General features: G+C 47.2%; 1 long non-coding RNA gene across 1 annotated transcript in view; it reads left to right on the forward strand.

Annotated features, from left to right (window-relative positions):
• Positions 1-4,411: 4,411 nt before the first annotated feature.
• The window catches only part of LOC132684821 (uncharacterized), a 67,757-nt gene continuing 60,026 nt past the window's right edge, over positions 4,412-12,142 (forward strand). The window contains exons 1-2 of the long non-coding RNA XR_009612809.3: positions 4,412-4,940; positions 7,003-7,331. This is a non-coding gene — a long non-coding RNA (uncharacterized LOC132684821). The remainder of the gene's footprint in view (positions 4,941-7,002; positions 7,332-12,142) is intronic.

Consider the following 12,142-nt stretch of genomic DNA (forward strand, 5'->3'; position numbering starts at 1 on the left):
GTCCCATCTCAAGTGACTTGGTGGGGGCCTGGGGCTGGCCTGTCACCACTTCTGTTGGCAGATGGGGTTGCCCATTGGCTCTTCATTTTTGTTGTTGCTTGCTCACCCTGCAAGCTCGCAGTCAAAATGGTAGACAGATCTCCTTGTCCATCTAAGTGGACAGAACAGTTTGTTAAAGATGAAGGGCATCGGTATTCTCTTGGGGGTCTTGGGATCTGTTTTGGGGAGATGTGCTTTGGGGGGTGGTCCCTGACCGAAAAGTAACTGCAGTGATTAGGAAGGTAGTATTCATGCATCTGGACGCTTTCATGGATGAAATTAGTGTCTCTGGGCATCCTTCCTTCTTCTGGAGGTAGTGGATGGGTCTGATCCTTGTCCAGCGAAAATCCCTATGCTCCCTATGCATTACTCAGATTTATCCTATATAAAGACATGTGGCTGAGGGATATCTGAATCCCTCCTTCTCTCCTCCACAGATCTAGAGATGGCCCTAAAGATACATTTCCCAGGGACTCTTATGGGGCTGGAGCCAAGTGAAATAAGAGGTCATCAAGTTGTTGGAGGGAGACCTAGTCTTTGGGGCACCTCTAGCACAAAAGATGTTTTCATTTGGGATGGACACTCAAAAATATTTTGCGAACAGGTTTTCAAGGAAACTTTATGCCACAAAGACAATGGAAGACCTTTCCTTATGCCCAAAGAACACCGTCTAGCGATGCCAAAGATGAGGTTAGAATCTGGACGGATAGCTTTTTAAATTATAGCCTCTGTTTCAATGTCATTAGTATTTCTGATGAAAACGGGCTAAAGCAAAAGTCTTCTAAGGTGTAAAATCATAGCTTTTAGTTCCGGAAATAGACATTTTAAATTTCCTCGCTCAACTCAACTGTCCAAAAGGAGAAGGGAAAAGGCAGCTTGGCAAATGTCTTGAAGCTCTTTCAGGAGAACAGGGAAGATTTGCACAGATGCTCTTAACTGTGTGCCTACACACTCCCCCAGGGCCTTTCAGGCCATGAATTTGGCCGTGGTGGCTTCATGGGGCAGTCTTGAATATGGAGTTACCAGAGAAGGTGAGCTCCATCTTCTATCCATTAGTGAGGTACCACGCAGCTGGGCTGGAGGTGTGTATAGCCAGATGAAACAAGGCAAGATTAAAGAAACACCAGAGCAATTGACTTCACTTGACTTTGTAGGAACATCCACTCTGTGAGGGTGACCTTGGTCTTTCTCTCTGTTTTCTGATCATCAGAGATTGGCTTTGGTCTCAGCCCTCATACTTCAATGCTGTGACACCACCAGGACCAACCCCCTCCTCCCCACCCCTATCCCTGCAATATGTATCCTGGGTGTGATATTCGTAAGATAATCAAATAAGCCACTAAACAACTATATAGCATGTTAGTAAGGCTGTTTGATTTGAAAGTCTTTTGCTAAATAACCATAATAGCCATAAGCTGCTAGAGATAGGTTAATGACGATCATAACATTTATTACTGAAAGTATCTGTTATCTTCCTGAGAGACGCCCTCTCTTTATCACAGTTGAGCTGATTACATTTCCATGGTCAACATTTCACTATGGCCTGTGTTTCCCTCAGGGTCCCATAACTTGTCAAGAACTGAAGCCCGTGAGCCGGGAACTCCTTTTGGGAATTTGATTTTATTAATACTTCACGGTTAGTGGCCTTTAATTAATGTTAAATGAAAATGGGATTCTAAAAGCATCACAGAAAACTTTTCGCTTGGGTGTCAACATAACTTACAGTGATTAATAAGCTTTAAATGACCATTATAAGAGATCGTTTGAATTCCATTTTGATGGTAAGACACTGATTGGAATATGTTTATAATTTAAAAAAAAAAAAAGTGTCCCTAGGAGGAATTTCTGTCTGATCTTACCAGTAAGAAATGTAACACGTCTGCTGAACAACTAGTATGTCCTTAGGGGGTGGCCGTAGGAAGAACATGCAAGAACTTTGTTGGTGGCCTGCCCTGTGTTATTGTGGGATTCATTATGGGATGCCTGAATCAGCTTTATTTATCCATCCCTGTTCCCTTCTACCCACCCTGCTCAGCGCGCACACACACACACACACACACACACACACGCTCGTATTCTAGATAAAGGTGGAGTATACATAAACAAACATTCACAGAGAGTTTCTCATGTGTCCGATGGTGTGCTATTCATAGGCATGGGCTCATTTAATTCTCAGAGAAACTCCATGGGGTAGGTCTTACTATTCTCCCCATTTTATGGATAAGGAAACCAAAGGCTAACAGTGGTTAATGACTTGCCCAAGATCTTCTGCTAGTAAGTGACAGAGTGGGATTAAATCAAAGATTTTCAGAATTTGAGGTCAGTATATTATCCAGTTTTTCATGGACAAACAGATAAAATTTCAACCCCCCTGCTTTCCTGCCAGTAAGCATCAGTGACCTGAGATCAGGACAGGTCTCTGCCTCCATAAGGAAACAGGGCAGGCAAGGGATCAGAGCAGGGCCCTGTGCATCCGGCTAGGCAAGCTCGGTGGAGGGTGGGAGAGGCTATATTACTGGCCACCAATGCCCCGGAGCCAGTGGTTGCCCCTCTTACCCAGTACTCATGGGCTACCAGCTGCAGGGGAGATATGAACTGCTTTCAGAGGGCGGTGTTTAGAAGAGAGTCCCGACTCTGCCCTGTTTCATAACACCATTCAACATGTTTACTCTAATACTCTCCTGTCCATATTTCTGTATAACCCATTTTCAAAATGGGTCTGAAACGTCACAGAGAAGAGGAGATTTGAATCAATCCTGGCTTCTCCTTTCCCCGGTCACTCAGGGCTGAATTTTCACCCAGGCCACCCTGCCCCACCCCTGAGCCCTCCCTGGGACATCTGGCCTCTCCTCCCCTACTGCAGGGTCTTTTCTCTCGGAGGGATACAAACTTCTTTGCTGGAGAGCCACAGCCAAGCATAAATAGGATTCTGAGGGGTGATATGAAATAGTGCCAGCTATTTTTGTTAGTAGGTGCTGGGTGCAAGGTACACATGGCAGGTTCACTATCTGGTTTGTTCCTCACACCTATTTCTCCTCTATCAGTTTCTCCTGCCAAAACCATGCAAAAACGTCTGCAGCTACGCACATCCCCGGCAGTGGGTGAATGTGTTGATCGTGAGTCTTTCGATGGTCTGAGTGTGCTGCTCTCTGGGGTCCTGGGTATTAGAGAGTTCAATGGCAACAGCAATGAGGCCCCTCTGTGGGCCCGTTACCTGCCTCACTTGGCCCCAGACCCACACAGCTGGGTGGGACCAGGTGCTCTTACCCAATCTCCCCCCTCGAGGGGACCAGAGCTCTTTTTACAGCTGTAATTTTGCATCCCTTGGCGTGATTATTGGTTCATGTCTACTTCCTCCTCCCACAGCTGTTCACCAAGGTGCCACCAGGGCCCAGTGTGTCTTTGGTCCTGGCTGGCCATCAGGAGGGGTCTCCTGAGTGGTTGCATGAGCGATGAGTTTGCAGTCCCTGGGACAGCCTTGCGTGGGGGCCCTTGCTGATTGGTGGGAAGCTCAAGGTCAGCTGATGCCATCTCCTTCCCGTGTCTCATTTAAACAAAAGACATTGGCGGGTTATCTGCGGAGAGTGATCTATAGATGTGTGAGTCTTCCAGTGTGCCACACGTTGGCCACAACCTGCACTCACATCTGGCAGGACAGAGGAGCTGCTGAACTTTAGAGCTGAGAAAAGTAAACGTGGCCATGGAAACGGCCTGCTTAATTGGTTGAACTTTATAATGGGCCCTTCTGGAGCCTTGTGTGCAGAAACTTATCTCTCAGGTCCTGGTGGGTGGGGGAGTCGCTGCAACAGCTCATCCTTTGATATCCCTGCCTCCCTGCTGTGCAGCCTGCAGCCTCCTTCCTTCTTATCCCCTGTGTGCGTGCAGGTGTATGAGTGTATAAATAAGTGTGTGCACGTGTGTGTCCGTATGTGAGTATATGTGTCCGTCTGTCTGTGCCCATGCAACTACGTTTGTGGGAGTGTGTGCACATGTATGTCCATATACGTGTTGGGGGTGAATATATGCATTTGTGGGTGGGTGAGTGTGCACAGGTGAGCGTGTGCCTGTGTGTTCATGGCTTGCGTGCATGACTGTGTTTGTGGAAGTGTGCTTCTCTGTGTGTGCACGTCGTGTCTGTATACACACACGGTGGAACTTTGTTGGGAATGTACCTGGCAGTGTGCGTCTGTGTGTATGAGTGTGTGTGTGTGTGTGTGTGTGCGTGTGTGCACACGCGGTGGTGGGAATGTACCTGGCAGTGTGCACGCATGCACGTGTGTGTATGAGTGTGTGTGTGTGCACGCGTGTGCGTATGTATGCCCGCGTGGTGGCATATTGATGGGAACACACGTGGCAGCGTGCGCGCGCGTGTGTGTGCGTGTCCGTGTCTGGTCTGCGCATGCCCCGGTGGCCCCCCGCTGCGAGGCAGAAGATGCCGGTGCTGCGCCCTCGTCTCTTGATGTTATCGCTTCGGCTTCCAGAGTCTGGCAGGAGACGCAGAATTAAACGCAGACGCCGTGGTGCCAAAACAAAATCGTGAAAAGATTTGAAGCCCCCGTTCCCTAGACTCGCAGCCTATCGAACTGGGAACAAGCCCGGCTTTGTTTCATTTCCTGCACTGAACGGGGGTGGAAGAGTCTGGAGCCGCATTGGTTCCGATAGCGGCGCTGACTCGAAGCCAGAGAATTTGAAATTGCTGAAACCCCAGGCAGAATGGAGACAGCAAGATGTGATGGAGAAAAGCCTATATGCGGGGGAAAAAGACATTCTTACCTTGAGTTAGGGATGAGAAGTGGCAGCTTAATACTGAGAACTAGAGAAGCACAAAGAGGGGGGGTGGGGGGAAGAAAAGAAAAGAAAAGAAAAGGTGGTCCAGGTCCAGGCAAAGAAACCAGGCAGAGGTGGGTCTGTCCCTTCCCCGCTTTACCTTGGATATGGGATCAGACAGGTGGGTGGGACTACTGAGAAGCACAGAGGAAATGGGGTCCAGTTGAAAGTGTTCTCCTGTCCAGCCCTTGATTTTGTAGCTGGGGAAGCGAAGGTCCAGCTCAGAAGTCACCTCCCGGAGTCACAGGGGATCTGGGCCGTGGGGACTCTTGGCCCCGTGCTCCCTGCACCTGGTTGCTCTAACAGGAGGTGAGAGCCGGCTTCTCCTGGGTCTCTCCGGGTGCCCCAGGCTGCCTTGCCGTCTCCTTGTTTTGCTTTCTGAGAACAAGTTTTCCGCCTTCTGTTTGGAGCCTCTGATCTTGAACCAGCCTCACCTGAGATTTCTGCTTTTACTGTAACAATAGTGTTGGAATAGCGATATCAACCAGGTCATATTTTCACCGATTATGACTGAAGTGTTTTTCTTCTTTTTTCCCCATCATCCACCCTAAGGGAATTGATGACACTTGTTCTCCAGAGCTGTAGCTGCCAAGATGGCTGGCCTCCAGGTCAGCTGTGAATATGAAGTGCACGGTGTGTTTGTGGGAGGGTCACAGAAGGCCAGGGGAGGAACAGAATGGAGGCCACAGTGGGGGCAGGGGTTAAGAATCATTGCACTGCCAGGGGTCGGTGTCTGAGCCACCTGTGTCCTGGGATCTGGCTGAGACCAGCCCCATGAACTATAGATATCCCCACAACGGTGTTCCCGAGACCTTGGCGGGTCCGGAGCCTGGTTTCTACTCTTGTACTGAGCCTCTCTCCCCAGCGAGCCACCAGGCAGGGAGAATGGGATCTCCCCTGCTCTGTTCCACCCCTCTCCGCACTCACCCTCCTGAAAGGGGCACCTCTGTATAGAAGACCAGCCCGTCCCAGGAAGGAACCCTTCCTTAGTCCAAAGAGCTGAGGCTGTGGGTTTTTGAGCAGTGACCGTGTTAGCCACTGACTTCGTCACTGTCGACCCCGTTGCAAAGGAGCACTTTAATGGCCATTAAAGCCAAATTTCTAATCTCCTCAGGTTCAAATGACAACTCTTCCCTCTGTTATCTTTTGCCAAGAAAACTTTGGATAATGAATCTCCTTTATGGGGGGGGGGGTTGTGAAACGAATTGGGGTACATTTGTGCAGGAGAAGACTTTGTAGTTGCTAAAAAGAATGGGACAACTCTATGGAAAGAAAAGATAGCTATGATATTGCTCCCTATTTTTTTACTTTGTTAGGTGAAAAAAGCCAGCTGTAGAACTGCATGAATTGTGTGATTCCATTTTTATTACATAATGAGTGTGTATGTGTCTGGAAAGCCATATACCAGACTGTTAACGGTAGTTATCTTGGGGGAGGGGAGCTTAGGAACTTGTAATTTTTACTTTATGTATCTTTGTTCCCTCTCTCTCTTGAGCATCAGCAGCTTGTTTCAATGGAAAAAAATCTCTTTTTAATATGGCAGTAAATATACCGTCAGTCAAAGATGGCAGGAGTTCATGGTAAGAGCTTTTTTGTGTATGTGGGAAGAACGTGAGGATAAGCGGTCAGGACACCTGACTTTTCACCAGGCGTCCTACCTCTTTTTGGGGCCATGGACCTTTTTGACAGTCTGATGAAGTCTTTGGACCCCTTCTCAGCCCAATGCTTTAAATATAGAAAATGAAATATATACAAATTACAAAGGAAGCCAAATACATTAAAATACAGTCATCAAAACATTAAAAAACGAAATTTGTGGGATGGTAATATATGTGCATCTTAATTAATGCATTAATGTACAAAATCTAGCAGAAGGTCTAATAACTCCTATAATTTAGTGTTAGCAGTTGAGCACACGTGATATTTTAGGAAATCTGTAATGAGTGAACGTTACATGAAAATATCACTGATTGCCGTTAGTGGTAGAGTCAGATATGCTAATACTACTATGGTTTGTTGCTTTCCTTCCTAAGTGAATGAGATGCTAAATTACAGTTAGGGATAGTGAAAATAAAGAGGCATTTTTCTTTTCCCCTTCCCCATCCAGTACCACAGACTCGTGTTTGAATTTTCCAGGCGGAGAACCAATGCTCTCAACTAGCTGTGAGACACTGAGTGATACTATTCCGTCCCCGGGTCCCAGGCTCCTCATCTGTGACAGGAAGAGCTTAGCTATGGCAAGTGCATAGTCCCCTGTGCGTTCGCTGTAACCAATTCAGAGCGACCTGGTGACGCGTGTCGAAGACGTTGCTGAGATCGCCCCTGAGATCGGTTGGAAAGGATACCACGAGTGATTGGCGAGGTCTGCCACGAACAGATGAGAGAGAGAAAGAGGGGTATGCGTGGTGCAAATTTCCATTCTTGGACTAGATGAGCCTGTGGTCCCTTCCAGCTCTGATATTCTAGTAAGTCTGAAATTACTTATTCTCTTCCGACTCTCGTGGAAAATATGTGCTGTGTGACAACAGCAGGAACAGCACGAGGAATGTTAGTGCTTCCTGAGGGTGTGTGTGTGTGGGGGGGGGGGCATTGTTACCGCTCTGCCCCCGTAGACCACGTCTTGAGATAGACTTTTCACTAAATGAAGTTGTAAGCATTGCCTCCAGTTTCAATGCTAAAATGGGTACTGGGGACAAATTGTCTAGAAAGAAAACAAGAATTAGTAAACACAGCCTTACAAATGAGCCATCTGGAGATTTATTTACATAAGAAAAGAGGAAAGCCTTGGTATTTTCAGGCTGGGGTTTGTTTCTCTAGCAAGTAGCCCCAGGGGAGTATTTATCCTGAAGACACATTGAGCTTTTTAGCAAAGATTGCTGAAAGCAGGAACGAGGGATACTCATTTGGTTCCTTAGTTGGGGACTGGGTAGGAGGAGAAGAGACAGAGTAGGAGTCACCAAAAAAAAAAAAAAAAAAGTTTTTGAATGAATTTTAGCAGATGGGATTTCAAAATAGTTACAATGTGCTCACACCCTGGTTTTGAAATTACACATTATCCCCAAAGTGCCAAATGAGAACAATTTTCCCATAACAAGGTCAAATTTTGGAGGCATTAAGCCATCAGGCAAATGCAGAGGGACTGCAGAATAGCGCTGAGGGCCCCAAACCTTGACACAATTTGCTCAGCTGTGGGAAGAGTGGTCTTTCCACCCCAGGGAGCCCCCTGGGTGTCAGACCAGCTCTGCAGAACCACTTAACCCCCTCTGCTAGCTTGTCCCTTTTCCCACCGGTCACTCAGGAAGTACACATGGAAACAGTCCTCTCTTCCTAGGGATTCCGGCCACATGACCTGTCTTCCCACCCACCAGGAGTGTTCCTCCATTTGAGCAGGACAACACAGGGTAGATGAGAGGGGTGGGGAGGAGCCCAGAGGTGACGGAGCTCACCGCGTCCCAGTGCCCATGTTGGAGACCACACAGGCCCAGGTTACATCGCCTGCCATGGTCGCCAAGTGACAGTCTGGATAAAAATAGCCTCGCCGTGTCTGGACAAGCCCTGTTTGGCCAATAAAATACAAATCAATAAGACAACACTTGGACTGACTTTACAGAAAGAGAACTTTCTGCTCCTGGACTGGGCTGGGTTGTAAAGTATCTTACGTGTTTGCTCTGGAAATTGTGTAGCTTAGGGCAGCAATTCTGTAGAGAGGCAAGAAGAGGCAAGACTGAAAGGGCTGAGCAGGTCTCCTGCCCCAGGGCTCCTAGAGTCAGAAACAGCTGCGAGGAGAGGATGGGAAGTGAAGCTTGAAGAGTGAACATAGCTGGAAGGCACCCAGCAATTCAGAGCCATCAGCATAGAAGATAATTACCTGCTGACAGGTCTCTGATGTGTACCTGGATGTGCGTGTGCACACGCGCACACACACACACACACACACACACACACACACACACGTGCAGGCTCTGGTTAACCATGTCTTCACAGGCAACTTGGGGGCATACTCCATATTCCATACCTGGGCAAGAAGGGGAAGGGCTCATAAATAAAGATCCAGAACGCTTAAACATTGTACCGTGAACAAATCTGCAACTGAACTTGAAAATGTCAGAGGGGCAAGGAGGAACAGAATTTGAAATGTGGGAAGCTTCTGGAAGAGGTAGGTTGAGAACAGTGCTCTGGGCCAGTGCCTGGCTTGAAGGAGACATTTCTGAAAAGATTGTAAAGGAGTGCAGGATCAATTGGCCAACTGCTTGAAGGGAATTATAAGAAGAAAACCAGCCGGTACAGACAGCAAATACGTGGCCAGGCTCTGGGGCTAAGGGCCTTTGCCCTTGAACCTCCATGGTTCATCTCACGGGAGGCACTGTTTGTGGATCCATTTTTAAGATGAGCATTTTGAGGCTGAGAGAGGGTAAAGTAAATTGCCTGAGGCTATAGAGGAAGATTGGGATTTAAACCTACCTAGCCTGATTCCTTAACCTGCCTTCTTAGCTATTACTTAAGCAAAGGTGACCTTGACCTTATTGAAATGACAAACGGGGGACCACGTGAAGTGGGGGGAGCACTGCAGTAAGAGACCCCAGCTTCTGAAGCTAAGGACCTCCCCAACATTGGGCAAGTCATGGTTATTTTGATATGTTCTTTTTTTTTTTAACGTTTATTTATTTTTTGAGACAGAGAGAGACAGGGCATGAACGGGGGAGGGTCAGAGAGAGAGGGAGACACAGAATCTGAAACAGGCTCCAGGCTCTGAGCTGTCAGCACAGCTCGAACTCACGGACCACGAGATCATGACCTGAGCTGAAGTCGGCCGCTTAACCGACTGAGCCACCCAGGCGCCCTGATATGTTCTTCTTGGTATCGTCATAATCGTTGTGATTTATCGTTACCAATATGTGGAATTGGGTGATAAGGTTGTAGCATTTTGGATTTTGTTTTTCATATTCTTAGAGAGGTATTTATGGGGCTCTGAAAGTGAGTTCACACCATAGTGAACAATAGTGAAACTGTGAATAGAGAATTTGGCAGGTGCCCCCAGACCAGTACATTGCGTATCCAATGTGGACGATATGCACGTCCTAAATTTAGGACACTTCTAAATGAATTTATATGCTGCTGTTATGATATCATACGCGTGTATTTGAAAACAGTGACATATACGTGAAGGAGACAAGATTATTTAAGACACAGATCATGCTTCCTGGGCAAGCGTGGTTACGAAGGTATGTTTCAATCCTAAAACGAGAGAGGAATGGTTGCTTTTCAAGTAACACAAGGAACACCGAATGGAGCTCTTGACTTTCTGTGTTATCCAACATCATACCATACGTCCAGTATGACTCATTCAAGGACAAAAGGAGGGCTCCAGGAAATGGCAGTCCAACTTGAACATTAAGAGCGTCAGGCTAAGAGTCTCTCAGGTGAGGTAATGGATATGACTTGTTCCATCAAAGTCATTCCAGAAGACGTGGCTTCAGAGTCAGGCGAGCAAAGGCATAAGCTCAGCACCCTGTTTTCCACTTCCAGTTCCCATCGTTGAAAGCCTCCACTGCTTCCTTTATGATGGCGGTTGGGGGAAATGTGATCTTGGGAGAAACGAAGCTTGCAGCCCTACTGATGAGTTACATAGATGCTTTCTCCCCAGGCTCCCACCTCCAAAAGCAGAATTGGCTCTGCTTAAGTCACTCTTGCTCTCTCAGCCCTGATGCCGGGAGCAGCAAATTCCACAGGCACTCGGTAGGATTTTATCTGATTGTCCCTCTCGGGCACTGACACAGTGTAACTCATTGCTGATGGAAATGAAAGGTAATGTAATACCGATATTTTGCTACTTTTCCATGAAAGCCCACAAGTGAGAATCATGCTTGTTTTCCATTCATCTTTTTCTCTTCCTGAAATTTGCAAAGTTTAACCGGAACGCATTTGTGTTCTCTGTCGTTTTGGAACTGGTAGTGCTGGAATTTTCTAACATTCCTGGTGTTTTCAACTTGAGTGCCAAATAGATTTCTTTCTCCCTAGAAATGAATTAGCTCTTGGAGTTGCAGATACAGAGACCGGCGCTGCTGGGTCTGCCTATATCTTGAAACGCAAGGACCTACCGGGGGGAAGGCAGAGGCGTTTGGTGGTTTCCTCTCACTTCTACTGGTGTGCGAGTGAGATTACATTATGGGTGACAATTCTGTCTTCCTTTGCAAGGACAACATCGTGCATTTTGCTGAGCTTTCAAAGAGAGCGCGAGTGGCAAAGATTCGATAATTATTGTGAGTAGAATCTAGTAGGCTTACAGTTCCAACTTGTTTTGGGGCTCAACTTCTGGAAGGCAGCCTACAAAAATAGCAATTTACAGCGGGGGGGGGGGAAGCAGGTCCCGAGGCATTGGGTCGGGGCAGACATTAGTTCCATTTAGGGTTTAAACCAGCCCACAGTTAATTGTAGGTCTCTTGCATTAGCTTGTAGGAGCAGTAAAAGCATGTAATTTGAGCTAATCTGATGGGCAAGTGAACTGGGTACTTCGTGCCAAGTGAGACCGTGAAACAAAAGGACACATGTGTTTTCAGGAAAAGACACACACACACACACACACAAAACCAACACAACATAGTTTCAACTGTTGCACACGTGAAACTCTGGAGAATTCTTTGGAAGGTTTGCCATTTTAGAAAAGAACCTTTAGGGTACAGTGGATGAAACTTGGGAGCTCAGGGCCTCTCAGCTGGGCAGTGAAGCCTGTGGTCCCGGATAATCTGGGGGCAGCCTTCCGAGGAGAAGTTTTGCTTCAACGGATTATCGAGGTCTTTGTTAGAAAACCCCTCTATCTTGTGGGTCTTTGCACGATTCCACCTGACTGTACCTTAGAATCAGGTCCCGTCCCTATCAATTCTGATTTACTTACTTTGGGGCGAGGCTCAGGAGTCCTGGCCTTCTGGAAGCAGCCCCAGAGGAATGCGATGCGATGATTGTAGTTAGGATTAGGAACCCCTGATCTAATAGCAGATATGCTTAAGGAGGGTGGGTTCATGGACATAATTTCAGCTACCTGAGAGGGAAGTGACACAAGGCCAGCTGTGAGGGTACAAATGGATTTTGGGCATTTTGCAGTGATGCCGTCTTATTGGTCCGTGTGGTAGGATTTATGTTCCCGAGGAGTTAATGCACTCCTGGTTCTTCTAATGTCATTCATCCGGAGACAACTTCCTCAAAGCATAAATGTAATGTGACCTTAAATCAGACTGCTCTGAATGGCTCCACCCAAGAGCAAGCCTTCCAAAGGAGATGA

Source organism: Panthera onca, chromosome D2, assembly GCF_046562875.1.
Source record: "Panthera onca isolate mPanOnc1 chromosome D2, mPanOnc1 haplotype 2, whole genome shotgun sequence".
NCBI classification, from domain to species: Eukaryota; Metazoa; Chordata; class Mammalia; order Carnivora; family Felidae; genus Panthera; species Panthera onca.